Consider the following 27,384-nt stretch of genomic DNA (forward strand, 5'->3'; position numbering starts at 1 on the left):
AAAGTGGCAGATGGAATTCGATCCAGAGGAGTGTGAGGTAAGGCATTTGGGGAGGTGTCGCAAAGTTATTAATGTATATATTATTGGAAAATATTTTTCTTTTAAAATAGAGGTTTAGTCTGTGGGTGTGTATTAATTGGAGTAAAGCCAGCTAGTCTGGGTGCTTTGATGTGTACTAGTTTTGATATGTAAGGGAGATAATGCATTTGTATTTTTTTTTTGAATAGAGCATTCAAGAAGTGGAGTGAATTCTACCACCTAGTGAGCAGAGACCAAGCAATATGTCTGTATTGCTAATAAAATTGGTACTATGAAAGGGGCTTTATTGTCAGAAGAGGCTGGTGATACAATGAGAATTTACATTCAATGAGCTGTGCTAGGTATAACTGCAGCAGTTTTGTGTATGTAGAGCAAAGACAATGTGAGATCAAAAGCACTGTAAGCCTCCAACTGTCTCCACAAGAACCAAAGTGAAAAGAATCTCATTTTCAATTCATACGGTAAAAATGCTTTGCCTGGTGTCTAGTTAAGTCTATGGGCTGCTGTTGCCTTAATGAAGATTAGTTTGGGAATTTGTTAAAAGTTATGATCATAGTAATTTGTAGCCATGTGTATATATTTAACTTGTGTAAATTGATAAAATGTTTCATTTAGCTTAATATAAAACCTCTCGAGAACTGGTGGTATGATTCCAGAATTTAGAGTTGCATTTCAAACACAACACTTAAAATTGTAGGTTATGACAGTTGTTTAAAGTTTCCCTCTGGGATTTTAAAAAATAACTCAGCTTTACCAACCGTTCGGTCATAACAGGAGGGCAAACAAAGCTAGGAAATACACAATAAGTGGGAGGATATTGGGAGGGGTAGTGGAAGTGAGAGATCTTGGAGTGCATGTCCACAAGTCCATGAAGGTGGCGAGACAGGTGGATAAGATGATGAAGAAAGCTTTGGAATGCTTTCTTTATTTGATGAGATATAGAATACAAAAGCAGGGATGCAATGAAGAAGGGAACTGTATAAAACGCTGGTTAGGCCACAAATGGAATTTTGTGTACAGTTATGATTGCCACATTACAGGAAGAACATAATTGCTCTGGATAGAGTACAGAGGAGATTTACAAGAATGTTGCCAGGGCTTGAAAATTGTAGCTATGAGGAAAGATTGGATACGCAGGGACTGTTTTCCTTGGAACTGAAGAGGCTGACATGATTGAGGCCCACAAGGTTATGAGAGGCCTAGATAGAGTACACAGGGATGTCCTGTTTCTCTTAGCAGAGAGGTCAGTTACCAGGGGGCACAGGTTTAAGGTGATTGGTAGAAGGATTAGAGGGGACATGAGGAAAAACTTCTTCACACAGACGTTGGTGGGTGTTTGGAATTCGCTGTCTGGTTGGTGGTGGAGGCAGAAACCCTCAACGCATTGAAAAGGTACCTGGATCTGCACCTAAAGTGCTGTAACTTGCAAGATTATGGATCAGGTGCTGGAAGGTGGGATTAACTTGGGCAGCTGGTTTTTTACTTTTTTTTCAGCCAGCACAGACACGATGGGCTGAATGACCCCCTTTCTGTGCCATAACTTTTCTATGGTTCTACGTAAATACTGTGGTGATAAGAGCAGGTCAGAGGCGAGGAATGCTAAGGCGATTAGCTCATCTCCTGACTCCCAAAGCCGGTCCACAAGGCATATGTCAGGAGTGCTAAGGAATACTCTCCACTTAGCTGGATGAGTCCAGCTCCAACAACAACTCAAGAAGCTCGACACCATCTAGGACAAAGCAGCCGCTTGATTGGCACGCCACATGCAAACATTCACTCCATCTACTACCGACGCACAGTGGCAGCAGTATGTACCATTTACAAGATGCACTACAGGAACTCACCAAGGCTCCTTAGACAGCACCTTCCAAACTCATGCCTGCTACCATCAAGAAGGGCAAGGGCAACAGATGCATGGGAACACCACCACCTGGAAGCTCCCCTTCAAGCCGCACACTGTCTTGACTTGGAAATATATCGCCGTCCCTTCACTGTCGCTGGGTCAAAATCCTGGAACTCCCTCCCTTACAGCACTGTGGGTGTACCTAAACCACATGGGCTGCAGCGGTTCAAAAAAGCAGCTTACTGCAATTTTTGAAGTGTTGTCAACTTCATTGGTATTTAATATTTAAATTGGTTAGTAACTCCACACCTCCAAAGGATTCCTATATATGTCAGCTTTGAAACTGACATTAATGCAAAGGATTAATGGTTATCGCTTTCTGGCCACTATAAGTGACTACCCGTTTTGAATGTGGATGGTTAAAGTGCTGGGCACCATACTTACATTCTTCTGTACTAAGTTTCATCTGGTATCTACTTTATTTAATTTACTATCATGTCTATGTCCTTGTGAAGCCATTTACATTCTTCTTCATGCTAAATCATGCTCTATAACCAATTCCATTTGTATACATTGAAAAGACCAATAGTTCAAAAACTGACTGCTGGGTAACAGTCCTGTTTACATATCTCCCAGAAAATATCCATCATGATGCCAAACTCCCTTTACTACCAGCACTATCAATTTGAATTTCTCCTGTTTTTGTGAGGGGGGAGTTGTGAGGGCGGGAGTTAGAGTTTTGAGGGAGGAGGGGTTTTGGAGAACAGGCAGCAATTTTTTTTTTCACCTACCATTTTGCAGGCTCTATTGAAGGCAGCAAGCGGGCCGAGGAACTGATTTCATTATCCCTGCCCACTGGACTAAGGCAAGAAAAAATTGCGCATGCACATATCAAGGGGCCTCAAAACCGATTCCATGGCTGTCCCATGAGTCTCTGCTCCACAGTTGCCAATGCTGCCATGGAGCAGAGGGAGCTTGCAATCCCAATTGCTCATTCCACCTCCTTTGGGGGGTCACGACCCATAGTTTGGGAACCCCCATCCTAAACTTTAAAGCCAAAGAAAAATTAAAGATGAGATAAGACCATTTATTCCAACAAATCTTGTCACTGTATATCCAAGGTCTCAGCCTGACTACTTTGAATGCCCCTAACATCTGCCTGGCAGATCATACCAGACATTTATTATTCTTTGGGTGAAAAAGTTCCTCTGGTATCTGTTCTAAATTTATTCTTACTAGTTTCTACTTCTGACCTTCGGTCTGTCGCGTTTTAAAGGGATATTCAGTATTTATCTTACTTTTTTTTATTCATTCATGGGATGTGGGCTTTGCTGGCTGGGCCAGCATTTATTGCCCATCCCTAGTTGCCTTTGAGAAGGTGGTCGTGAGCTGCTTTCTTGAACTGCTGCAGTCCATGTGGTGTAGGTACACCCACAGTGCTGTTAGAAAGGGGGTTCCAGGGTTTTGACCCAGGGACAGTGAAGGAACGGCGATATATTTCCAAGTCAGGATGGTGAGTGACTTGGAAGGGAACTTCCAGGGTGGTGGTATTCCCATCTATCTGCTGCCCTTGTCCTTCTAGATGTCTTGGGTTTAGAAGATGCTATCTAAGAAGACTTGGTGAATTCCTGCAGTGCATCTTGTAGATGGTACATACTGCTGCTACTGTGCGTCGGTGGTGGAGGGAGTGTATGTTTGTGGATGTGGTGCTAATCAAGCAGTCTGCTTTGTCCTGGACAGTGTCCAGCTTCTTCAGTGTTGTAGGAGCTGCACTCATCCAGGCAAGTGGGGAGTATTCCATCACACTCTTGACCTGTGCCTTGTAGATAGTGGACAGGCTTTGAGGAGTCAGGAGGTGAGTTACTCATCACATGATTCCTTACTCTTGTAGCCACAGTATTTATATGGCTAGTCCAGTTCAGTTTCTGGTCAATGGTAACCCCCCAGGATGTTGATAGTGGGGGATTCAGTGATGGTAATGCCATTGAACATCAAGGGGTGATGGCTGGGTTCTCTCTTGTTGGAGATGGTCGTTGCCTGACACTTGTGTAGCGTGAATATTACTTGCCACTTGTCAGCCCAAGCCTGGATATTAGTCCAGGTCTTGCTGTGTTTGGACATGGACTGCTTCAGTATCTGAGGAGTCACAAATGGTGCTGAACATTGTGCAATCATCAGCGGACATCCCCACTTCTGACCTTATGATGGAAGGAAGGTCATTGATGAAGCAGCTGAAGATGGTTGGGCCTAGGACACTACCCTGAGGAACTCCTCCACTGATGTCCTGGAGCTGAGATGCCTGACCTCCAACAACAACAACCATCTTCCTTTGTGCTAGGTATGACTCCAACCAGTGGAGAGTTTTCCCCCTGATTCCCATTGAGTCCAGTTTTGCTAGGGCTCCTTGATGCCACACTTGGTCAAATGCTGCCTTGATATCAAGAGCAGTCACTCTCACCTTACTTCGGGATTTTAGCTCTTTTGTCCATGTTTGAACCAAGGCTGTGATGAGGTCAGGAGCTGAATGATCCTGGCGGAGCCCAAACTGGGCATCAAGCGAGCAGGTTATTGCTAAGCAAGTGCCTCTTGTCAACAGTGCTGATGACACCCTTCCATTACTTTACTGATGAACGAGAGTAATGGGGCAGTAATTGGTTGGCTTGGATTTGTACTGCTTTTTGTGTACAGGACATACCTGGGCAATTTTCCACATAGCCGGGTAGATGCCAGTGTTGTAGCTGTTCTGGAACAGGGGTGCGGCAAGTTCTGGAGCACAATGCTTCAGTACTATTGCCAGAATATTGTCAGGGCCCATAGCCTTTGCGGTATCCAGTGCCTTCAGCTGTTTCTTGATATCACATGGAGTGAATCGAATTGGCTGAAGACTGGCATCTGTGATGCTGGGGACCTCCAAAGGAGGCCGAGATGGATCATCCACTTAGTACTTCTGGCTGAAGATTGTTGTGAATGTTTCAGCCCTATCTTTTGCACTGCTGTGCTGGGCTCCTCCATCATTGAGGATGGGGATATTTGTGGAGCCTCCTCCTCCTCCAGTGAGTTGTTTAATTGTCCACCACCATTCACAACTGGATGTGGCAGTAGCAACCAACATCCATTGGTTGTGGGATCGCTTAGCTCTGACTATCACTTGCTGCTTGCGCTGTTTGGCATGCAAGTAGTTCTGTGTTATAGCATCACCAGGCTGACATCTCATTTTTAGGTATGCCTCGTGCTGCTTCTGGCATGCCCTCCTGCATTCTTCATTGAACCAGGGTTGATTCCTTGGCTTGATGATAATGGTAGAGTGGGGGATATGCTGGGCCATGAGATTACAGACTGTGTTTGAGTGCAATTTTGCTGCTGCTGATGGCCCACAGCACCTCATGGATGCCCAGTCTTGAGTTACTAGATCTGTTCGAAATCTATCCCATTTAGCACGGTGGTAGTGCCACACAACATGATGGAGGGTATCCTCAATGTGAAGGGGCTTTGTCTCCACAATGACTGTGCGCTGGTCACTCCTACCGATATTTTCATGGACAGATGCATCTGTGGCAGGCAGGTTGGTGAGGATGAGGTCAAATATGTTTTCCCCTCTTGTTGGTTCCCTCACCACCTGCCGCAGACCCTGTCTAGCAGCTCTGTCATTTAGGGCTCGGCCAGCTCGGTCAGTAGTGGCGCTACCGAGCCACCCTTGGTGATGGACATTGAACTCACCCACTCGCCATTCTGAGCCTTTGCCACCCTCAGTGTTTCCTCCAAGTGATTCATAAGCCATATGGTACAGTATGGGTTAAAAATTAGACACAAGAACATGATTTGTTCCTCAACTATGCATATCAAGGTGAACAACACATGATATTCTTGTACCCACCTCATCTATACTATTGTGGCATAGGACTGAGCAAGTTCTGCTCTTCTAAGTTGCCTGCGGCCTCTGCGCACAGTATGTGAAGGAATCCAGCTATAAATATGGAGATACAAGAGAATCCAGATATAAATAAGGAGCTATAATTAAAAATAGTGGCCAAGATTTTCTGTGCCGCCAGCGTTGAGCATGTTCAGTGGCATGAGCAGACAATATGGCATGATTGGTTTCATAACCGTGTGAAACCAGACTTGGGTGGGAGGGGGCACAAGGGCAGCCTGTGGCTGAGGTGACTTTGGAGGGGGGGGGGGGGGGGGGGGGGGGCTAGGGCAGCGCTGCAGTTGAGGTGACTTGTGGAAGGGGTGGGGGTGGCTAGGGCTGCCCTGTGGTTGAATGTAGCGCACAAGCATTTGGGGTGGTGTTAGGGTGGGCGAGGGAAGCGGCCACACATTAAGGATACCTGATATAAAGTGACCATTCATCTGCAGCTGAGACAGTTCAGGCACAGCCATTGCTATGACTGGAGTCGGGCTTCTAGCTTATCTGCCCACTCAAGCAACGCAGAGGCATTGAAGTGCCACCAAGTACTCCAGAGATTTTCACTCTCGAGCACAGACTGCAAAGTAATGAGCATTTTAGTGGATTGCAGAACAATTGGACGACTGCGCAAAAAAAGCTGGCCATGGAGCAGTCACTGGTGGCACCGCTCAAAGCCCCTTGCAATGTCAGCATCCCAGTTTGGACCAATCACCCCTCATGGTTCAAGCTAACAGTGCTGCCATGCAGTGCAGGCTAGGAGGATGCTTGCGCCTGAGCTGAGATCACAGTATGCAGTGCAGTGGGCAAAGCTGCCGTCAATCGGTCGGGTGGAGTGGGGCGGAGGTGGGTGGGGTTTCGGGCAGCCACGCAACACACTAATCTCTGGCCATCCAAATAGTGGCCAGCAATCTCCGGGAGGCGTTAAGGGGCCTTCACACTTAACCAGGTTCTTAGTACACTCATGCTAACCCATGTGTCTCTCGCTTTCATCCTGCAGGAGGAGTACATCAGGATCATGGATCCTGGTGAACTAGCTGTATGCCTCATGGTGTACAGAGGGTGTAGACGACGAAGGAGAGAGTGACTGAAGCTCCTGGCTGCACAGAGGGAGGAGCAGCACCTTCAGGAAGAAGGGACAGCTGGGGCTCCCGCACAAGCTGCCGAAGAGCCACAGCGAGCCGTCGCTGGTCGGCACCTAACTAGACCCAAGGTCTATAGACGCCGCCTTTCATTCCTGCAGATGACTGAGAACCAATGTCGCTGAAGACTGCACATTCCTAGGGAATTGGTAGGTCACCTGCTCCAGGATTTGGGGCCACAGGAACATGGAAGGCATCCACTGCCAGTGGCTGTGAAAGTGACTGCAGCACTCAATTTCTATGCCAGTGGCTCCTTTAAGGGCTCCACAGGTGACCTCTGTGGGATATCATAAGCCTCCACCTGCAAATGCATCCATGAGGTCACGGATGCCATCTTCACGAGGGCACGCAACTTTGTACATTTCACCCGGGACCAGGACAGCCAGGATGTAAGAGCGATTGGATTTGTCCAGATCTTGGATTTCCCACAAGTGCAGGGTGCCATCAACTGCACTCATGTGGCGCTTAGGTCTCCATCACAACACATGAACAAATTCATCAACCACAATTCGCTGTGCAACTGGTGTGCAACCACCACAAGTGCATCCTGCAGGTCTGCACACAGTTTCCAAGGAATGTGCACAACTCCTATGTTCTCAGTCGGTCACAGATCCCTGACATATTCCAGGGTCCACAGAAGCTGCAGGGTTGGCTCCTCGGAGACAAGGGCTACCCACAGAGGATGTGGCTGATGACACCCATGCAGCAGCCTCAGACTGCAGCAGACCGAAGGTATAATGAGGCTCATGCTGCAACTCACAACTTGGTGGAGCAGACCATTGGGATGCTGAAAATAAGGTTCCGGTGCCTGGACCAGTGTGTTGGAGTCCTGCAATATAGTCCACAGAGGATGTCAAGCATCGTTGTCGCCTGCTGCGCCCTTTACAACCTAGCACTGCAACAGGGAGAAGAGCTGGTTGAGGAGGAAATGGAGGAGCTGCACGTCTCCTTGGAGGAGGAGGAGGACACTGACGAGGGTGAGGAGGTCCTCGAAGACAGGGATGAGGCCTTCGCACTGCCAGTCGAGGCAGGCACGCTAGGGAGGCCCTCATAATTGATCCTGTGGAGGATGATGATGACATGCAGTGAGGAGACCCCATAGATCCTCACATTGCATCTGTGAACGTTTGACTCCAGTCTGGCTTATGGCAGCGTGCATACTTTCTGTGATAATGCTCCTGTCAGGAAGACGCAGTGGAAACCCTAATAGTTGCTCGATTGCAGGAGTGTGATGACAACATGCAGTGAAGACACTCCAAAGATCTTCACATAGGCCAGAATTTTGAGAGCGTCGGGCAGGTGGGCCTGGGAGCGGCTGGGAAACGATCCGCTGCACGCAATTAGGCCCCGACTGCAATTTCACCCTGGTAGGCCAATTAAGGCCCGCCCAGCATGAAACACGGCTCCACACTGGCTGGGAAGGGCTAAGCGGGGGTGGGGGTCTATCGGCCGCCGGGTCCAATGGCGATCCGGCGCCTGGTTTAAAAGAGGCCCAGGCAGCCCCTGGAAGACTGCCATGGAAGGACATCACCTGTCGTTTCACTATAGATTCAAAAGCGGTTGGACACGGCAGGCGAGATAGCAGGTCAGGTGAGGACTTAGTCCCCTGCTTTTCTGATGAATGCCTTGCCATCCTCCTGAAGGAGGTGGCAGCCAGGAGGAACACCCTTGTCCCCAGGGATGGGAGGAGGAGGCCATTACACCTCACCAAGAGGGCATGGGAGAAGGTTGCAGCAATAGTGAACAGCCATGATGTGGTATGGCGCGCCTGGGTCCAGTGCCAGAAGCACCTCAATGACCTGCTGTGCTTAGGAATGATGAGTACGATGTTAGCATGGGTTAGTGTACAGAAGTATTAAGGTGTGGCCGTCCCCCTGTGGATTTCAGGGGTGCTAGAGTCTGAGTGCCAACTGTCAATGATGCCAGAGCTAGCCAAGGGGGTGAGTCCTGGCAGCTTGAACTGAGTGCCTTGCAGCTCGAGGGCGACAACTTGGATGTGCCCCGCCAGGTGCTCCTCAGCTGGGGTTGGCCAGGCTGCAATGGAGCTGCAAGTACAGAATGGGCTAATCAATGCTCCTCTGTTGCTTCAGGAGAAGGCGGCCCACAACAATATTGAAAGGTCGTGGACCAGCAGGGGCCCCACTAGCCTCCTAATCCTGTCCAGATACTAGCAAGATGCCCTGCAGCTTGAGAGCTGGCATAAGCCCCGTGCAACCACACTAAGGTAAGAGTGCAGTGCACAGAGGTGAGACTTTCGGTTTGTGCAACCATTCTAGTGTAGTCTCTTCATTAATGTGAGCCTCGAACCTGAAGTCCCCATTGATCATTGGAAGACAAGGGCACCGTGGTGCAGATCTCCATGGTCTCACTAGGGTGCCTAGTATGCACAATGTGTTGACTTTAACTAACGACATGTCCTGGTTCTCCCTTATAGGTTCGCTAGCAGGCGTGGACTCTGTGGACCCTGAAGGGCCCCCCTGACACCGGAGGACCACCGAGCTTCCGTTGCACCTGTGTCATACCCGCTCTCTAAAGCAGACACCAGCGCTGACACCAGCAACTCGGTGGACATTAGATCCTTGGCTAGTATCTTGGTGCACATTGGTGAGGGCAGTTCACATTCACTTGAGGTGCAGGCAGAGGCAGAGAGTGCCCAGGGCACCAACAGTCAGAGGACTGCTGGGGACCAGGACAATGCTCAGTTGAAGGCTGGTGATGAGCCTCTGGAGTCGTCCATTAGGTGGCAGATGCTGGATGTCTAGCGAGGTATGCGGGAGGATCTGGCGGAGATCTATGAGGGTATGCGTGCCATGGTCTCTGTTATGGAGGAGTCCATGCAGAGCATCAGCACTGCATTGACTGCCATGGCCAAGTGCACTGCCTCCTCCATTGAGAGAGTGGCAACTCTCACGGAGAGCCAGCTGCAGGAACAGAATCAGGGGTTCCTGGGGTTCCTGTGCTCAGACCTGCAAGCCCTCACACAGGCACTGACCTCAGTTGGTCAGTGTCCGTGTGGGAGATGAATGGAGGCACCCATTATCCCAGCTAGGTACCCGTCCATCAATGGTGAGCAGGGAGGTCCAGAGCGACCTCACGTTGGCACACGAGCTGCCTGTTATCTCTGCGGGCTTCTCTCACGGTGCTCTGGATGATGGCAGCAGCTCCTCCGCCCCTCTGCCTGTGACCGTGGTATCTAATGAGGCTGTGGCAACTGGGGAGATACCAGCCATGGCACTGGCCACTCCCTCCCAGGCAGGGCCAGCACAGGCTCCACTGACCAGAGGACGACTGCCAAGGTCATCAAGGCCAACAAGACAGCACAGTCAGCAGGCTGTCTCCAATGCCGGTGCCAGCGAGGAAGGAAGCATCAAGATGTAACAATTGCAAATGTAAGTTAAAGGCACCATGAGCACAAGAGGGACAGGTCGCTGGTGATTTTATGTTCATTTATATTGACTTCATGTATACTAGACTGGGGTTGAAAACCAGAAACGTTTATGTAAATATTATTGAACTGTCAGAATGAGATAAATTGTGTTTTTATCGTCATGACCTGAGTATTCTTCACCTTTTTATTTCATTGGTGCAGGGAACACCAGTATGTAATGCTGGATGTAGGTAGCTCGAAACTTTATTGCACAGGCACTGAGTGTTCTTTGTGTTCATTTGAAAGGGTCCTTTCAGACATCCAGTATGGGGGCGGCAGCCTTGGCATGCAGTTGAAGCTGATCTTTGGTGGCCTAGTTGGATCAAGTGTCCCTGGTGTCCCTGCAGGTTACTGAGGTCTGGCTCCATGCCCTCAGTGTTCTCCTGAGCGTGCTCATCCTCCGACTCACTACTGGACTCATCATCTGTGGGTCAGTGGGTCCCCCATTGCCAGTGCCAGATTGTGGAGAGCACAGCATGCAACCACTATCAGTGACACCCGTTCTGGGAGGTATTTTAGTGCTCCCCCTGAACAGTCCAGGCCTCAGAAGTGCATCTTGAGAAGACCTATAATCCTCTCTACCACTGTCCTTCTGGAAGCATGACTCGTATTGTAACGTTTATCTGCCTCTGTTGTTGTGTGGCAGAGAGGTGTCATGAGCCACCTCTTCAACGGATAGCCCTTGTCACCCAGCAGCCATCCATCCAGTTGGGTTGGAGCACTGAAGAGCCTCAGCACCTGGGAGTGTCTGAGGATGTAAGCGTCATGGGAGCTGCCAGGGTACCTTGCACAGGCTTGCAAAATCTGCATCCTGTGGTCACACATTATCTGCACGTTCATGGATTGGAATCCCTTCCTGTTGACGAAGGCACCCGGCTGACCCGTTGGCACCTTAATGGCCGCATGTGTGCAGTCCATTGCACCCTGGACGCAAGGAAATCCAGCAAATGCTGCAAAGCCTCTGGCTCGCTCAGCCGGGCTGGCCTCATCCATATGATAAAGAATAAAGTTCAGGACCCACCTGAACAGAGCTTCTGTCACCAGCTTGACACAGCTGTGGACAGCTGATTGGGAGACGCCACACAGATCCTCCACTGACCCCTGCAAAGAGCCGGAGGCATAGAAGTTGAGGGCCAATGTGACCTTCAGAACCACTGGCATGGAGTGTCCATCAACACAGTCGGAGCTGATCTCAGACCCAATCATCTGACAAATGGAAATCACGGTCTCCCTTGAGTGGGGGAGCCTCTTTCGGCATTGCACCTCAGACATATTGAGGTAGCTGCATCGCTGCCTGTAAACCCTAGCAGCAGGATAGTGGGATATTCTGCAGCCCCTTCCGCCTTGGATTACCTGCTGGCCCTGCATCCCTTGTGACTGCGCCTCTCCTCCCAAAGGTCCCTCCCCTGGAAGCCGCATTGGGACACCAGGTTTCCTCTCCCATCAGCCCCTCTCTTCCTCCTCAGAGGAGATGCCTCCAGTGGAGACCACAATCCCCATTACCAGGAAGGCTGTCTGATACCTGGAAGGGTCCACACGGTCTGAAACTTCCGGGGGCCTTGCAAACACCAATAAATCCTGAAATGAAGCCTGGAAATGCTAAGAATGAAGCCCTGAACAGAGATGAGGCTGCCAAGTACCAACAAGCAACCAGCAGCAACCTATCTCCAAAACTCCTCACTACTCACACTGGCAATGCTGCGGACCCTTTTTATCCCACCCAATGATGAGGTTTTTGAAAATGTTGGCTGGCCGCCTGACCGTTTTGCCCATGCGCCAAGCACAAAATTGCATGGGCAAGGAGAAAACACAGTCATTTGGACTGTTAAGGGCCTTAAGTGGCCTGTTAATTAATGGCGGGCACGGCTTTGGCAACTACGCACACCCACCGATCGAAATATCGCGCAAGTGCCTGTCTGCCCTCAGCACCTGACTCCTTCAGGAGCACAGCATTACTGGTCTCAGATGCTGAAGAGATGGGGGCCAGCTCCACCTTAAAGGTGCAGAGAGAAACATAGAAACTAGGAGCCATTTGGCCCTTCGAGCCTGCTCCGCCATTCATTATGATCATGGCTGATCATCCAATTCAATAGCCTGCTCTTGCTTTCTCCCCATACCCTTTGATCCCTTTTGCCCCAAGAGCTATATCTAACTCCTTCTTGAAAACATACAATGTTTTGGTCTCAACTACTTTCGGTGGTAACAAATTCCACAGGCTTACCACTCTCTGGGTGAAGAAATTTCTCCTCATCTCAGTCCTAAATGGTCTACCCCATATCCTCAGACTGTGATCCCTGGTTCTGGACTCCTCCACCATCGGGAACATCCTTCCTGCATCTACCCTGTCTAGTCCTGTTAGAATTTTATAGATTTCTATGAGATCCTCCCTCATTCTTCTGAACTCCAGCGAATATAATCCTAATCGACTCAATCTCGCCTCATATGTCAGTCCCACCATCCCAGGAATCAGTCTCGTAAACCTTTGCTGCACTCCCTCTATAGCAAGTACATCCTTCCTCAGATGAGACCAAAACTGCACACTATATTCCAGGTGTGGTCGCACCAAGGCCCTGTATAATTGCAGCAAGACATCCCTGTTCCTGTACTCGAATCCTCTGGCTATGAAGGCCAACATACCATTTGCCTTCTTTACCGCCTGCTGCACCTGCATGCTTACCTTCAGCGACTGGTGTACAAGGACACCCAGGTCTCGTTGCACATTCCCCTCTCTTAATTTATAGCCATTCAGATAATAATCTGCTTTCCTATTTTTGCTACCAAAGTGGATAACCTCACATTTATCCACATTACACTGCATCTGCCATGCATTTGCCCACTCACTCAGCTTGTCCAAATCACACTAAAGCATCTCTGCATCCTCCTCACAGCTCACCCTCCCACCCAGCTTTGTGTCATCTGCAAATTTGGAGATATTACATTTAGTTCCCTCATCTAAATCATTAATATATATTGTGAATAACTGGGGTCCCAGCACTGATCCCTTCCAGTTTTCAGTTTTCTATCCATCTCAATACACTACCCCCAATCCCATGCACTTTAATTTTACACGCTAATCTCTTATGTGGGACTTTGTCGAAAGCCTTCTGAAAGTCCAAATAAACCACATCCACTGGCTCCCCCTCATCAACTCTACTGGTTACATTCTTGAAAAATTCCAGTAGATTTGTCAAGCATGATTTCCCTTTCCTAAATCCATGCTGACTCTGTCCGATTCTGCCACTGTTTTCCACGTGCTCAGCTATTAAATCTTCTATAATGGACTCTAGAATTTTCCCCACTACCGACGTCAGGCTGACTGGTCTATAATTCCGTTTTCTCTCTGCCTCCCTTTTTAAATAGTGGGATTACATTAGCTACCCTCCAATCTGTAGGAACTATTCCAGAGTCTATAGAATTTTGGAAGATGACCACCAATGTATCCACTATTTCTAGAGCACTCAGAGCGAATGACGGAACTCTGTGGCACCTGCCCACAACATTTTGGCAACAATGATGAGCACTGTCGAGGTGCAGGCATCAGTCAGTGCGTCCAGGGAGTGTGAGGTCGGACCATCACTTTGTCCTGAGGGCTGCACAAAGCACAGGGAAGAGGCCCTGGACTGAGACACCTGCCTTTATTTTGCGCAGAAAGGTTTCACATCTGAATGACACGAACACTGCTCATCAGAACAAGGAGCCATAGGCAGGCAGACAATCTTGGGAGTTTATTGGCAATAGTAAACATTATGTACAAGTGATTAATACCCGTGCCCAGGCAACAAGTGTGCTAAACTTTGAAAAGAGTAATTACAAAGGAATGAGGGCAGAGTTGGTTAGAGTGGACTGGGAAAGGAGTTCAGCAGAAAAGATGATTGATGAACAATTGCAGACATATAAGAAAATAGTTCATCTTGCTGATTGGGCTCATGTGCAGCTCGTTGTTGCCTGAGCTGCAGTTGGGAGTTGGTGTTGCTGCTGTTTGCTGTTACTACTATTACTGCTGTGGTGGATTTTCCTTCCTTCCTTGAAAGAGGAGGACTGCTGCTTACCAGGAGGTCGGGAAAGAAGAAACAACAAAGGAGTGGACTTTTGCTGACTACTACACCCTGCCACTGCTGCTGCTACTGCTACTACGGGGCAGGGCCTAGCAAGGTCTTAGGAGCCTAGGCGCAGGTGTTCAGAGAGAGCTGGGAGGTGGGGACCCCACTCCAGCCTGAAGGGGTAAGACTGATACCATGTCGGAGGTGGGTGCCTGATGGAGGAAAAGAAGTTAAGTCTCTTTGAACTGTTTTGTTTGGCTGCAGGGGAGGAAAGGAATATCTGTTGCAACAAGGGCAGGCTGTTAAAGACAGTGCTTTGAAAGGAAACACGATCTGCACCCCTCCCTTGCTTGGGTTAGCCAGTGCTACCTGGAGCCAGCTGCGCGAAAGGAAAGCAACATCTCAGCCTGAATTGTGCCTGGGTGGTGCCAGCTGCCCAGGGGAAGGCTGCAGAAGAAGATCAACGCATACCCCTTCCCACCCCCAAGAGATATCAAGGGATCCGCCTCTATTTGTCCTCACACTCTTTCCCCCTCTCACTCTTGCTCTCCCCTATCTGCTCCCCTCTACTCCGGGCTGTTTGTTTGCTATTTTCTCACCTTTGCCTGATTCGGGGTGGGTGTGGCTCTCACCCATGGCAACACCATCTTCGCTGGTGGTGGAGGCGGCATTATCACCGGTAGTGGGGCTCACCAAGAAGACCAATGTGGGAGTGGCTGCTTCCATAGCCTCCGCTGCTCCTGTGGCCCAGTCACCGTTCTGCCTCCTTACCAGGGCCCTGAGGGTGAAGAGCTACGTTCACCCCGGGGTGACCAATGAAACATGTGTGAAGGCTTTGGTTGAGGTTGTAGGCCCCTCGGCCATTGTCGCTGTCTCGCATATGAATGGGAAGGCGGTGTTCTTCCTGAGTGGGTGGTGCACTTGGCACTGACCAAGGGGCTCACTGTGGGTGGGACCTATCTGGCGGTGGATCCTCTCAAGACGACCACGGAGTGGCTTATTCTATCTAACGTCCCGCCCTGCATTCCCCAGGGGCTTCTCATCCCCCACCTTCACCAACTGTGGGAGGTCAGGTCCAGTGTGGTGTCAATCCGCTTGGCCTCAGGGCGCCCAGTCTCTGCCACGTGTACTCCTTCCAGCGCCAGGTCTTTGTTCACCTGGCCTGGGAGGAGTGCACGGAGGGGCAGTTTGACATAACCTTTTGAGGGGGCTGCCTACTACATCTTCTGGTCGGCAGATGGCGTGCGGTGCCATGCCTGCAAGAAGGTGGAGCATATGCGGAAGAACTGCCCCGCCTCCAAGGCTGTCAGTACCACCCAAGCGGCTACAACTGGCACCGCCGCAACCCACCCCACCATCACTCCATCTGCTCCCCCGCAAGGGGGAATGACGCCAACGGTGGGAGTCACCCCATTGGCCGGCAAGGTGGGGGAGGAGCGTCCCCGCAAGAAGAAGGCATGGCGGAAGGCTAAACATTGTGAGGTGGGCCCCCCAGCCCCTACTCCAGACCCCAACCCAACCCGAGACTCCTTCTTCTCCAGGCCCAGCAGTGATCTTGTATGCAATCATGGGTACAAAGGCACCTCAGCGCCTAGTGCCGGGCCCCTCGGACCCCCTGCGTGCGAACCCATGCCTGGCGACAGAGGGGCGCATGTCTCCGAGCCGGTGGTGGTGCTACGCCAGGTCAGAGTACGCGGGTTCCAGAGGGTGGGGCACCGGGGGAGGAAAATGAGGAGAGGGGCGCCTCAGACATGAAAGTATCCCTGGCCTTGAACCTCACCCGGAAGAGGCGCCACCCCTCGGAGGAGGAGGACCCCACTGAGCGCGAGGTCAAGCAAGTCAGCCCCTCTCCTGAGAAGAGGTGGTGGCACCCTCGCCCTCTCCGCCCCATGATCCCTCGCCCTGCCTCTGGGAGACCGGGATGACAATGCCAAGCTGTCGTAGTCTCCTGAGGTGAGCGCCTCGCGGGGTAGTGAGTGTGCAGCTGTCCTGGTGACACCCAGCCCAGTAGCTGGGAGGCGCCTGCTGACCCATTGGGGGACTGCGATACTGTCACTAATACTGGGTCATTGGGTGGTGGTGGTGAGGAAGGCCTCTCCGCTCCTTCCCAGCCTCTGACACCAGGCGGCTCTGTCCTGGGCCCAGAGCATTTTCTGGGCTTGCCAGGCAACCCGGTGCCTGAGGGGGAGCGGGGCTCTGAGCCACCGCCACCCTTTGGTCCATATCCCCAAGAGGAGACCAGACAGGATCCCTCTGCCCTTGATCCTAGGGGTGGGATCGAGGTGGAGGCAGAGCCGACTGGCAGCTGAACCAGCCCCCATACTCAATACGGGGGAGGAGTTGGAAGCTGGAGGTGACGAACTTATTGAGGACAGGGTTTTGGTAATGAGCACTGGGGATGAATTAGAGTCGTTATCAGGTGAGGTGGTGGATCTCCTGGTGCCGCCCCCCTCCCATCAATTATCCCCTTGTCTCTGCATGGGAACTCCAGATTTTCTAGCGAGCAATTGCAGTCACTGAGACAGGGTCCAATCAGCCTTGGACCAGTGGCATTCTTTCCTCTGGTGTTCTGGTCCACCCGCGAGGCCCTCAAGGTTCCTGGGCTGGACCAGAATGCCAAGCAGATGGTCCATACATTTATCGCTGGGTTCCTGAAGGGGAGGAAGGCTTAAAATAGTCCTCTCCTTCTGCACTTTGACTAGGCATGGCAATGGTAGCACATACTTCTGACAATGAAGACAACTATTGCCAGCCTCAACATCAACGGCAGCACGGATGCACAGCGCAGGTTCCAGAACTTCTCAGTCCTCAGGGATGGGAAATACATCACATGGTGAAATACATGGTGTGCTTCCTGCAGGAAACCCATACCGTTCCGGGAGACAAAGCTACGTGGCTCCTGCAGCAGCAAGGGGGGTTCTACAAGAGTCACCTAGCCTCCAATTTTGGCGGGGTGGCTATCTTGTTGGCCCCGTGTTTTCAGCCGGAGATCTTGGGGGTCAAGGAGCCAGTGCACCTTACTGTGCACTTAGTGGGTGTGTGTGTAGTACTGTGTGAACATGTACACTCCCCTGGGCACACAGCAGCAAGCGAGCTTCTTTGAGGAAGTGTCCACTCATCTCAGCTCCATTGACGCAGGCGAGTGCATTGTCCTCTGGAGGTTTTCAACTGTACCCTCGGGACCCGGGACTGTCTCGGTGCCCAGCACTGCATGCTAGGTGTGAGTAAGTTGTGGGACCTGGTCAGGTCCTTCAACTTGGTGGACATCTGGCGACATCTCCATCCTGACTCCAACATTTTCACTTTCATGTCACCTGGAGTCAGAGTTTCCAGACTCGACTGCCTTTACATTTTCAAGGCGTTCATGTCCTGCGTTCCGTTGGCTTCTGTGCAGCAGGTGCCATGCTCAGACCACTGTCTGGTGTGGGTGGAACTCGTTTCGTTCCTTGCTCGGACAGGGTCCACATGCTGGTACTTTAACAACCTGCTGCTGAAGGACGAGTGGTTCCTGGACTCGTTCCTGGGCCGGCTGGAGAAGGAAGCAGGGAAGCTTCCCCTCCTTGAGGCTATAATGGGATGTGGGTAAGGCTCACGTCTGCGTCTTCTGTCAGGAGTATGCGAGGGGGTCAACGAAGAGGTGGAAAGCCAGGGTCGAGGAGTTGGAGAAGGAGGTGCTCGACCTGGAGACATGCGTATGAAGAGAGGAAGGGCGCAGTGTGGGACCTGCAACTCGTGGGGTCACACAGTGCGTATGTGAGGTCATGGATCCAGTTCCTCCAGGACCTGGACCACGGCTCCCCCTTCTACTCGCTGGAAAAAAGTCACGGGGTCCATCAGGAGCTCCTTATGCTGCTGGCCGACGACAGATCCTTTGTCTCGGATCTGGAGGGCATCAGGGCCATTGTCAAAACCTGCTACACTGCCCTGTTCTCTCCGGATCCTTCCAGTGAGGATGTTCACAGAGTTCTGTGGGAAGACCTGCCACAGGTCGGCCCAAGGGGCGCCGGAAATCTTGACACCCCTATAAATCTGGGGGAACTGACCAGCGGCCTCGGCAGCCTCTCCAGGGGCAAGTCCCCAGGGCTGGATGGGCTCACCGTGGAATTCTTCAGGGCGTTCTGGGATGTCCTTGGGAATGACTACATGGGGGTCCTGGGGGAGAGTATCACTACCAGGGAGATGCCCCTCTCATGGCGCAGGGCCATGATTGCCCTTCTGCCAAAGAAAGGGGATCTCCGCCTTCTTAAAAACTGGTGCCCAGTTTCCCTCCTCAGCACGGACTACAAGATCTTTGCCAGGGCAATGTCTTCTCGCCTTGGCACCGTGCTGGATGACATGATCCATCCTGACCAGTCCTACACGGTCCCGGGCCATACCATCTTTGATAATATCCATCTGGTCCAGAACATCACCCGCTTTTCCCAGAGGACTGATGTGTCGAGCACCTTCCTATTTCTTGGCCAGAAAGCGTCGACAGGGTGGATCACGAATATTTATTCGGGACTCTGCGAGCATTTGGGTTCAGGACACAATTCGTCACCCGGATCTGACTTCTGTACGCTTCCACAGTGTCTAATTAAGATTAACGGGTCCCTGACGGCGCCCCTTCACTTTGGGAGAGGAGTGCTTCAGGCTGCTCCCTGTCTGGCCAATTGTATTTTATCTGCGTGGAGCCTTTCCTACGCCTCTTGCGGAGGAGGTTGTCGAGATTGGTTCTGCGCGGGCTGGGCATCGGGTTGGTCCTCTCAGCTTACGCCAATGATGTGCTCCTCGTGTTCACTGACCCGGCTGACCTGCGGAGGATGCGCAAGAGCCATGAGGTCTACTCTGCCGTGTCCTCTGCCAGGATCAACTGGGGCAAGTGTTCTGGACTCCTGGTCGGTCAGTGGCAGATGGATCCCCTACCCAAGAAGGTCAGGCTTTTCATCTGGAGCAGGACGAGCCTCCTCTACCTGGGGATCCATCTCTGCCCTGCTGGGGAATGCTGGCTGGCAAACTGGCAGCAGCTGGAGGCCAAAGTCACCACTCGCCTGCAGCGCTGGACAGGACTGTTCCGAGTACTGTCTTACCAGAGGCGAGTGCTGGTCATAAACCAGCTAATTGCTGCCACGTTGTGGTACCGGCTGGTCACTTTGACCCCTCCCCTGGATTTTGTCACAAAAATCCAGAGAATGCTCGTCAACTTCTTCTGGGACAAAAGGCTGCAGTGGGTGACTGCTGAGGTTCTGAGTCTCCCGCTTAGGGAGGGCAGTCAGGCGCTAATGTGCCTACGCACCCAGGTGGCGACTTTCTGCCTTCAGGCCCTGCAGCAATACCTTTACGTTGAGCCCCCTCCGAGATAGTATGCCCTGGCCCTTTCTTCTGCCAGGTGCATGGCCTGAATTATGATGTGCAGCTCATGGGGGGACTTCATGGCTCCTTGCAGGCATTGCCCATCTTTTACCAGGACCAGATCAAAGTCTGGAATATGGTTGCCTCGCGACGCAGCTCTCCGCTGTCAGGAGTAGCAGCTATCTTCAGAGAGCCGCTGCTCAGGAATCTGCGCCTCTGCCATTTTCAGTGGCTGGCGGAGAGGAGGGCTGTGGCTGCCAGGGAGATCAGGATCAGAGATGTGCTGGGTGGCGGAGGAGTGGGCTGGATGATTCAACAGGAGTTGGTGCATTGTGCGTCGGTGGACACCTGGCTAGCAGCCAGTGCCATTCAAGACCTTAGGATGATCATGCTCGGCCTCAATGTCATACTGGGGCTCGAGGTGGCGCAGGTGCACGGTAGTCTTCTGTCCGAGCATACCCCTGTCTGGACGGAATTCCACATTGACCCCAAATCCCGAACCCTCCCTTGGAAGCCAGTGCCCTGCAAACTGAGGCGCCTCGTGGAAATCCCCTCCGTGCCCTTTAGCACAGCGCAGAGAGGTATCCTGTATGGGCTGCTGCTGCTCACACTCCACTTCCTTGCCCTCGGCTGCCGCTCGGACACACCATTGCTTTGCCTTGTTGCCATCCAGCGGCGGAGGACCCCGGTTGGGGGGCCCTCTATGGGGGTATCCTTCCATTTTCCATCAGGAACCTGGGGTGGAGAGTGTTGCATGCAGCATTCCCATACAACCGTAGGTTGTGTTGGGTCACGGACTCCCAAGATGCCTGCATCTTTTGCGACCATGTGTGTATATATAGGGTGTTGTAGGCTGCACTCCCTTTCCAGCTATTTGAAAAACCTTTTACTGTTGTTTTGTTTGCACTTCAGTCCCATGCTCTTGATCTATGGGCACCCGATGCGGAGACGGGCCGGGAGGGAGGAGGGCCTCCTCGTGAACCTGCTCCTGGGCCTGGCCAAGTTGACTATTAACAGGTCCTGGCAGCAGGCGATGGAGGGGGTTGTCCAACCCAATTGTCTGCCCCCCATTCCACAGCTTTATTCGCAGCTGGATGTCCCTGGAGAGGGAGCACACGGTGTCTGCCGGCACTGTCGAGGCCTTCCGTGCTCAATGGGGTGTTTTATTGACCCTCTTAATTGCATTTTGGTTTAATGTTTGTGAGTTTCCTTTAAATTTTGTCTTTGTTTTGATAGTTTCCCTTTAAGGGGCTGCTTTTTAATTTGTCCCTAATTTTGTTAATTCCTATCAGTGTTGGCCTCAGTGTGTTGGCATGCTGTGCTATCACCTCAGCCTGAAGGTGGATGGACTCCTCCATCATGCCTTGCAATCTGAGGAGTGCAGTGGGTATCCCCTTCATGATGTTCTTGAGCTTGCTTCTGCAGCTCCAGCAACTGTGACATGACTGAGTCCAGAAACTTGTCATCTGACTCAGACTCAGCAAATTTCTGGCCTCCAGCAGTCCTCTGAGTGCCAGACACCTGGGAAGTCCCTGCTTCCGCCTGCTGTGGATCAGACAGTGTGATGTGCTCACCAGCTTGTGATCCCAAGGCTCCTCTAAAGCTGAGTCCCACCAAGGTGTGTGTCTCTGCTCTGGCGGAGGGTGTGGGTGAGCACTGTGATGGCACTTCAAGGACAGTGCCTTCAGATGCCACTTCAGAGGTTTCTTTGGGGCTTGATTGGAGGCTCTGAGTTGTGGACTCCATCGGCTGTTTCCTAGATGTGCCTGCTGAGGCAAGAGAGATAATTAATGCATAGCAGTGACCTGTGAAACAGGACACATCATTCACAGCATGGTTGTCTGATGGATGTTGGACTCTCACTTGGTAGAGCACCGCTGACCTCACCATCGACACAGGAATGGTCCAGATCCTTGCCAGCCAGCTGGATGGCTCTGTTTTCAAAGTCCATGCAGACCTTGACTTCAGGCATTCCTCCACTGGTCTGCGACGTCTCCCTGTTGTTGTGTGCCAGCTTGTCCTGCATGAATAGAGATGGAGAAAGAGTAAGCAAGACGCCTGCCAGGCCAGATGATAAGTATGCATAGCCTGTGTGGGTGATGAGTGGTCCCATGGACAGGGTGAGGACCATGAAGGTGTGTATGAGAGAGTGAATGGTGATGTCCTGTGAACTGGCAGTGAGTGAGATCCCTGTGAATGCGTGATGGGTTTGTGAGTGTGTGAATTGAGAGTGTGAGCAGTTACTTAACCTGGCGGAACAGAGGAGATCATTCATCCTCTTGCGGCAGTGGGTGGCTGACCTCTTTTGAAGGGCGTTGGTACTGACCACAACTGCCACTGCCTCCCAAGCCTGGTTGCTCATGCCACTGCCCATCCTGTGGCCAGAACAGGGGTAGAGAACATCGCAGTGGGCCTCCATAGCATCCAAAAGGCATTCCAGTGATGCATTGCTAAACCTGGGGGCTGCAGTCTTTTTGCCTTTTGTGGACATCTTCCCTGCAGCAGTCATGGGCTGAGGCACTGAGATGTGTGCACGCGGCTGGACTCTAAATATGGCACCCAGTGTGCTGAAGTAGCGAGGTGATGGCGTGGCGGGTGAATGAGAGCACGCCTGCCATGGAAACAGCGTGTTTCCCAGGAATGCTTAAGTAATGTGGCAGGTTTGGGCCGATGCAGCGTGAAAACCCACCATCATGGCAAATCTGGGATGATTCCACCCAGTGATTCTCCTATGGCGTAGGGATTCAAAATTAAAAGTAGAGTTCATCTGCTGGATAAAGGTTTAAAAGTTTATAAACATGCCTGGGCATAATTGTGTATTCAAGGACAACAACTTCCTGTGAGATAGAATATGGTATCTCCTCTAAAACAAGGCAGTCCTGAAAAAGCAGGAACTAACCTCTACGTCACCTCAGCAAGGCATTGATAAATTGTAATATATTACAATCTAACAATGGATAACCTTAAGGATGACCTTAAATAACTGGTCAACTAAATCCTGGAAACTGAATGTAGTGACCATTATCTGCACCTTTCAACATCCTGCTTGCTTGAAGGATGTTAACTAAAATGAAGAATGTTGAGGAAAACAAAGGATGTTGTCTAGCCCAAATGCTCAACATGCTTCTGCTGGCTCAGTTTCTTTTATGGTATAAATATGGAACCACACAGTAGGAATTTTAGATTTTTGGATCCACTCCAGCTTCTCTCAAGGTAAAAGCATAGCTGTTGTAGTGTAGTGATGATCGTTCTCCCCTTAATTGGGATAGAGGTGTCTTGCTAGACTTGGTAGCTTTCCACTCAGGGATTTAAGGTGAATACTACTTTAAGTATTGATGGATATCTTAAATATCTCTCTGTAACATTAATAAAACTTAGATTCTCTAATTGAAACAAGATTGTACTCTTTTCCTAGAACTATCAATGTTGTGATTACCACCAAAAGTGAATTGCATGTTTGCTTCTTTAATAAACTTCTATGTAATTTAGAAAATATATTCTCATACAGTCTTCAGTATCCAAATTCGAAAATCCATCTCCATACACTCTCTTCAATGGAGAGGTACATTGTTGAGGAAAGGTGCCCAGACCCTTAAAATATCCAGGTTGTTATAATCTAGCTAAAATGTGTTAAAAGGCTATCTGGAAGATGGTAATATTCTCTGGTGGTTCCTTTCCTTTGGGGAGAGTTGGATCAGTACTTCAGACCCATTTAAGTGTCAGTGGGGCCCGTTTTTCTCAACCTTAAGTGAGAGTGATCATCCCAGGAGTATGCCTGATCCAGAATAGTCCCAAAAAGGGGCGAGGATTATAATCCACGTCAAACAGGGCAGGCCGCTAGCACTATTTGCCAATCATGTGGCACAGCTAGCTTCCTCTTCTTAAGGCAAGAAGTACCTTAAAAGGAAGGTGCACAAAAGTATTGCTGCCAAGTAAATTATTGCAAAGCAGACACCAGTACAAACAGAGGGTTCAAGGCAATGGATGTGGTGTTGGAGGCATTAATGATGCAAGTGGGGAGAAGGAGAGATGCCATTATTCCACAGGGGGCCAGGAGGCCCACAAGAACCACCCTCAATGGGAGTGAGAGCAGGTGGTCAGTGAGATCAACTCCTGGAATCAGTACCTGAGGACCTGGCAGTAATGCCACAAGAAGCCTAATGACCTCACGCAGTGGGTAAAAGTCAGTGAATGTATCTTCACATGACATTTCCTGCCCAACACAACAGCAGCCTCACACACTGCTCAATGTGCCACATCTCTATGACTTACCCAGCAGTACTCCCCATCACTCAAGACTCACACCTAACATCAAGATATTCCATCCCACCCTCATATATCTACCAATGCTACCAGTCTCACACCCACCTCTTGCTGGACCCCATATCTCCAGCTATTCAATGATGGGAGGCACATCACCCAAATGCAATGCTGCACAATCACAAACATCCTGCTCGCTCTCTCTTGGGAGACATGGTGGCAAACAACAGAAGAGAGCAGAAGAGAACCACCGAGGGATAAAGACACCAGCATCTCCTCAGCCCTACAGAGGAGATGGTTGCCAGCATCATGAAGCCAGTTGCGACAGGACACATAGCACCTGACATTGCTCCAACATTGAGGATGATGGCAAGTTGCTGCCAATGTCCATTCTCAACTCATAGCACATCCTCATCCTGCTCTCTGGCATGATGAGCAAGCTGCAGATGGTGTGACCACAGACCTCTTGTTTTCCAACCCGCACCTTCTCTCACACCAACCTTTTCCTTTTGATTTCCTGCTTTCAAACACCCGAGAACCGTCACCTGCCCAGCCACAGGGGCTCCAGGAGGAGGGTGGAGAGAAACAACGCTGATGATCAGGCGATCAGTTGATCTGACAATCAGAGCCACCACCTCCGATACAGGCACTGCACATACCTTGGAAGCTAGTATAGAGTTGGGTTCAGCACCTGGTGAGTCATCTGAGCAAGAGTGGCCTGTAAACAGACTAGGAGTAATGGGTGGAACAGTTGCAGGTGGAACAGAGGCAGAGGTCACAGATAAGTAATGCTGCAGAGGCCTCAGATGAGGACTTCGAAACGTCGGCATACAGGAGAATACTAAAATACTGGGTGCACTGGCTGGCTTGCCAGACAGCCCCCTATCACTGGGAGCATTGAGAAATCTAGCTCCAACTTGGCAGAGGGCATCGCGCAGAGCTTGTCATTTCTGCAGCCCCCTGCTCCCATCTCCTTGTCGTGCAGCAGATCCAGAGGCACTGCAATGGCTACTCCCATACCCACTACTTTCAACTTTTGTGTGGGCAGATCACCTACTCATCCATCACTGGAAATCCCCCTCCCTCCACCTAAGCATGGATGCAGTAAATTCAGGAACTCAACAGAAACACTCCAAAGTACTTTGAGACACTTTACAATAGAAAAAGTTCCAAAACAAAATAATCTTATCTGCAAATTTTAAAGCTTGACCCTTTAAATAATACTAGTGCAGGACCCATCTTGCACCTCATTTGTTGTTTGCTGAGTGATGTAGGGACACCTTGCTTGCATAGTCATTCCCCAGATTTTGAATCCTAGTGCAGGATTTTTTGGATGATGGGGCTTTCCGCCCCACCACCCGAAGAGTCGACGGGGAACGTATCCCCAACCAATACCGGCTGCCCCGCAGCCATTTAACATTCGGCAGTTAATTGGTTAAGGTTGAGACTACTGTGCCTGTCTGGGAAGTCCCACCTTAGAGAGCTGCTGGCTAATTGGATGGCTGTTACCTCCGTAATCCAAGCAGTACCAGGTTTGAATGGTGGCCACTACTGGGACTACAGCTTTTCCCCGAAGAAGAAATGCTAACAGAGACCGGGCGGTGGTGTTAAGTTTAGGGTATTGGCAGGGCCTGACTGACAGACCCATGTGAGGGAAGTCAGGGAATTGGGGACCGGGTTTGAGAGGGCAAGAGGGACGATTAAAGGGGGTTATGACCTTGGGGAGGAATGTCTTGGATAGGCACAGGGGACCCCCAAAGGAGGTAGCCCCCTTTTTCAACACCAACTCATGCAGCTAAAGCTGCCAGGCTACCCACTTGGCATAAGCCCCCCTTGTCGCAGATGATATAGCAGCAGGGGTGGAATGAGGTATTTAAGTGGCCATTAATTGGCCACTTAAGGCCCTCAATAAGCCCAAGAGTGGGTGAGCCGCCTGATGCCTCCACCACCCCCTGTAAAATAGGAGACAGATCAGGGGTGGGGGTCAGGTAGATGGCGGGCAGTTAACTTGCTGCATTTTACAAGCCTTCAAGTCCACTGGCGGAGGATCGTAAAATTCTGCCCCTGGGGTCACATCAGCCTGTTGGGCTGGCGGCCAGGTAACACAGAGATCAGTGCAAGGCCTCAGTAGAAACACCAAATCAAGAACACCTCTTAATTATCTTTTCTCTATGTTGTAGAGATTAAACTCTTTTTTTGCATTTTCCACCCTTATACTTGGAATTTCTTTTGTTGCTTTTTCTCTATACACTGCACTGCTCCAAGAGCTGTTTGCTTCATACCTGAGAAGAACTTCTACCTGATCAAATTTTGTACATTGCCAGAGATCAGGCAACTGTTATATCTAAAATAAAAACAGAAAATGCTGAAGATAATCAGCAGTTTATGGCATCCTCTGTGGGTAGAAAATGAGTTAACATTTCAGGTCTGTGACCTTTCATCAGAACTGGGAAAAGCTAGAAATGTAATAGGTTTTGAACAAGGGGTGAGTGGGACAAAAAGGTCTGTGATAGGGTGAGGGACAGGAGAGAATGAATGACAGAGGAGTTAGTCTTCCAGGGCCAAAGGGAATGGCAAGAAAAGAAACAAAGAAACAAAAAATGTACCTGAAGCAAGTGTGCTGCTATCTGAAAGAAAAAAATTGAAACAAGCAAAGGAAAAATGGAGCACATATTATCGCCTGAAATTGTTGAACTCAATATTGACTCTGGAAGGCTTTATAGTGCCTAACCGAAAGATGAGTTGCTGTTTCTTAAGCTTACTTGCTTTCTGAGCCAAAAGTATTCTAAATGTGTTTTTTAAATTCCTTTTATACTACATCACAGGCTATTCAGAGCAATGTGAAACATTTTGCAATCAGTATTACATACATGGCAATGCAAAAAACTTGCAAAAGCTGATGAACAGCTTTTTTGGGCTCAATCTCCTTCCTACTTTTATTTTCAATGTGGTCCATAAAGAGGAATACAAAATATTAACTTGTTCAATTAACTTACTATTGCTGGCATGCCTCTGCAGCGAATTTCTTTATGCAACATGTCCACAGAAACGGTTAAAAGGTTATCTGGGAACATCCTAAATGGAAAGAAAACCTTTGGACGATTTTACATTCTATTACATTAAAATAGACATAGAAATAGACTAAATTATGCACAATAATTGATTAAACTAATCATATCAGAACTACTGACCAATTCTGCAAAAAAGATCAAAATATTGAGTTATTCTTTAAGTATAAATAAATGTTAGTTTTATATCTCTAAAACAATCGCAATCTTAAGCTACCTTTAATAATGAAAAAATACAAGATATAAGGGTAAATTTACCTGCTGCTGGGGAGCTTGATTTAAGCAGAGGTCATAAATAGGCTCCCACTCTGAAAATCTGAGCCACCCCTC

The 27,384-nt window shown here is 50.1% G+C and overlaps 1 long non-coding RNA gene across 1 annotated transcript in view; it reads right to left on the reverse strand.

Moving 5' to 3' along the window:
* LOC144689225 (uncharacterized) overlaps positions 1–27,063 on the reverse strand; it is a 49,378-nt gene extending 22,315 nt beyond the window's left edge. The window contains exon 1 of the long non-coding RNA XR_013578600.1: positions 26,983–27,063. This is a non-coding gene — a long non-coding RNA (uncharacterized LOC144689225). The remainder of the gene's footprint in view (positions 1–26,982) is intronic.
* Positions 27,064–27,384: the final 321 nt, after the last annotated feature.

The sequence above is a fragment of the Cetorhinus maximus genome, chromosome 13, assembly GCF_964194155.1.
Source record: "Cetorhinus maximus chromosome 13, sCetMax3.hap1.1, whole genome shotgun sequence".
Lineage (NCBI taxonomy): Eukaryota > Metazoa > Chordata > Chondrichthyes > Lamniformes > Cetorhinidae > Cetorhinus > Cetorhinus maximus.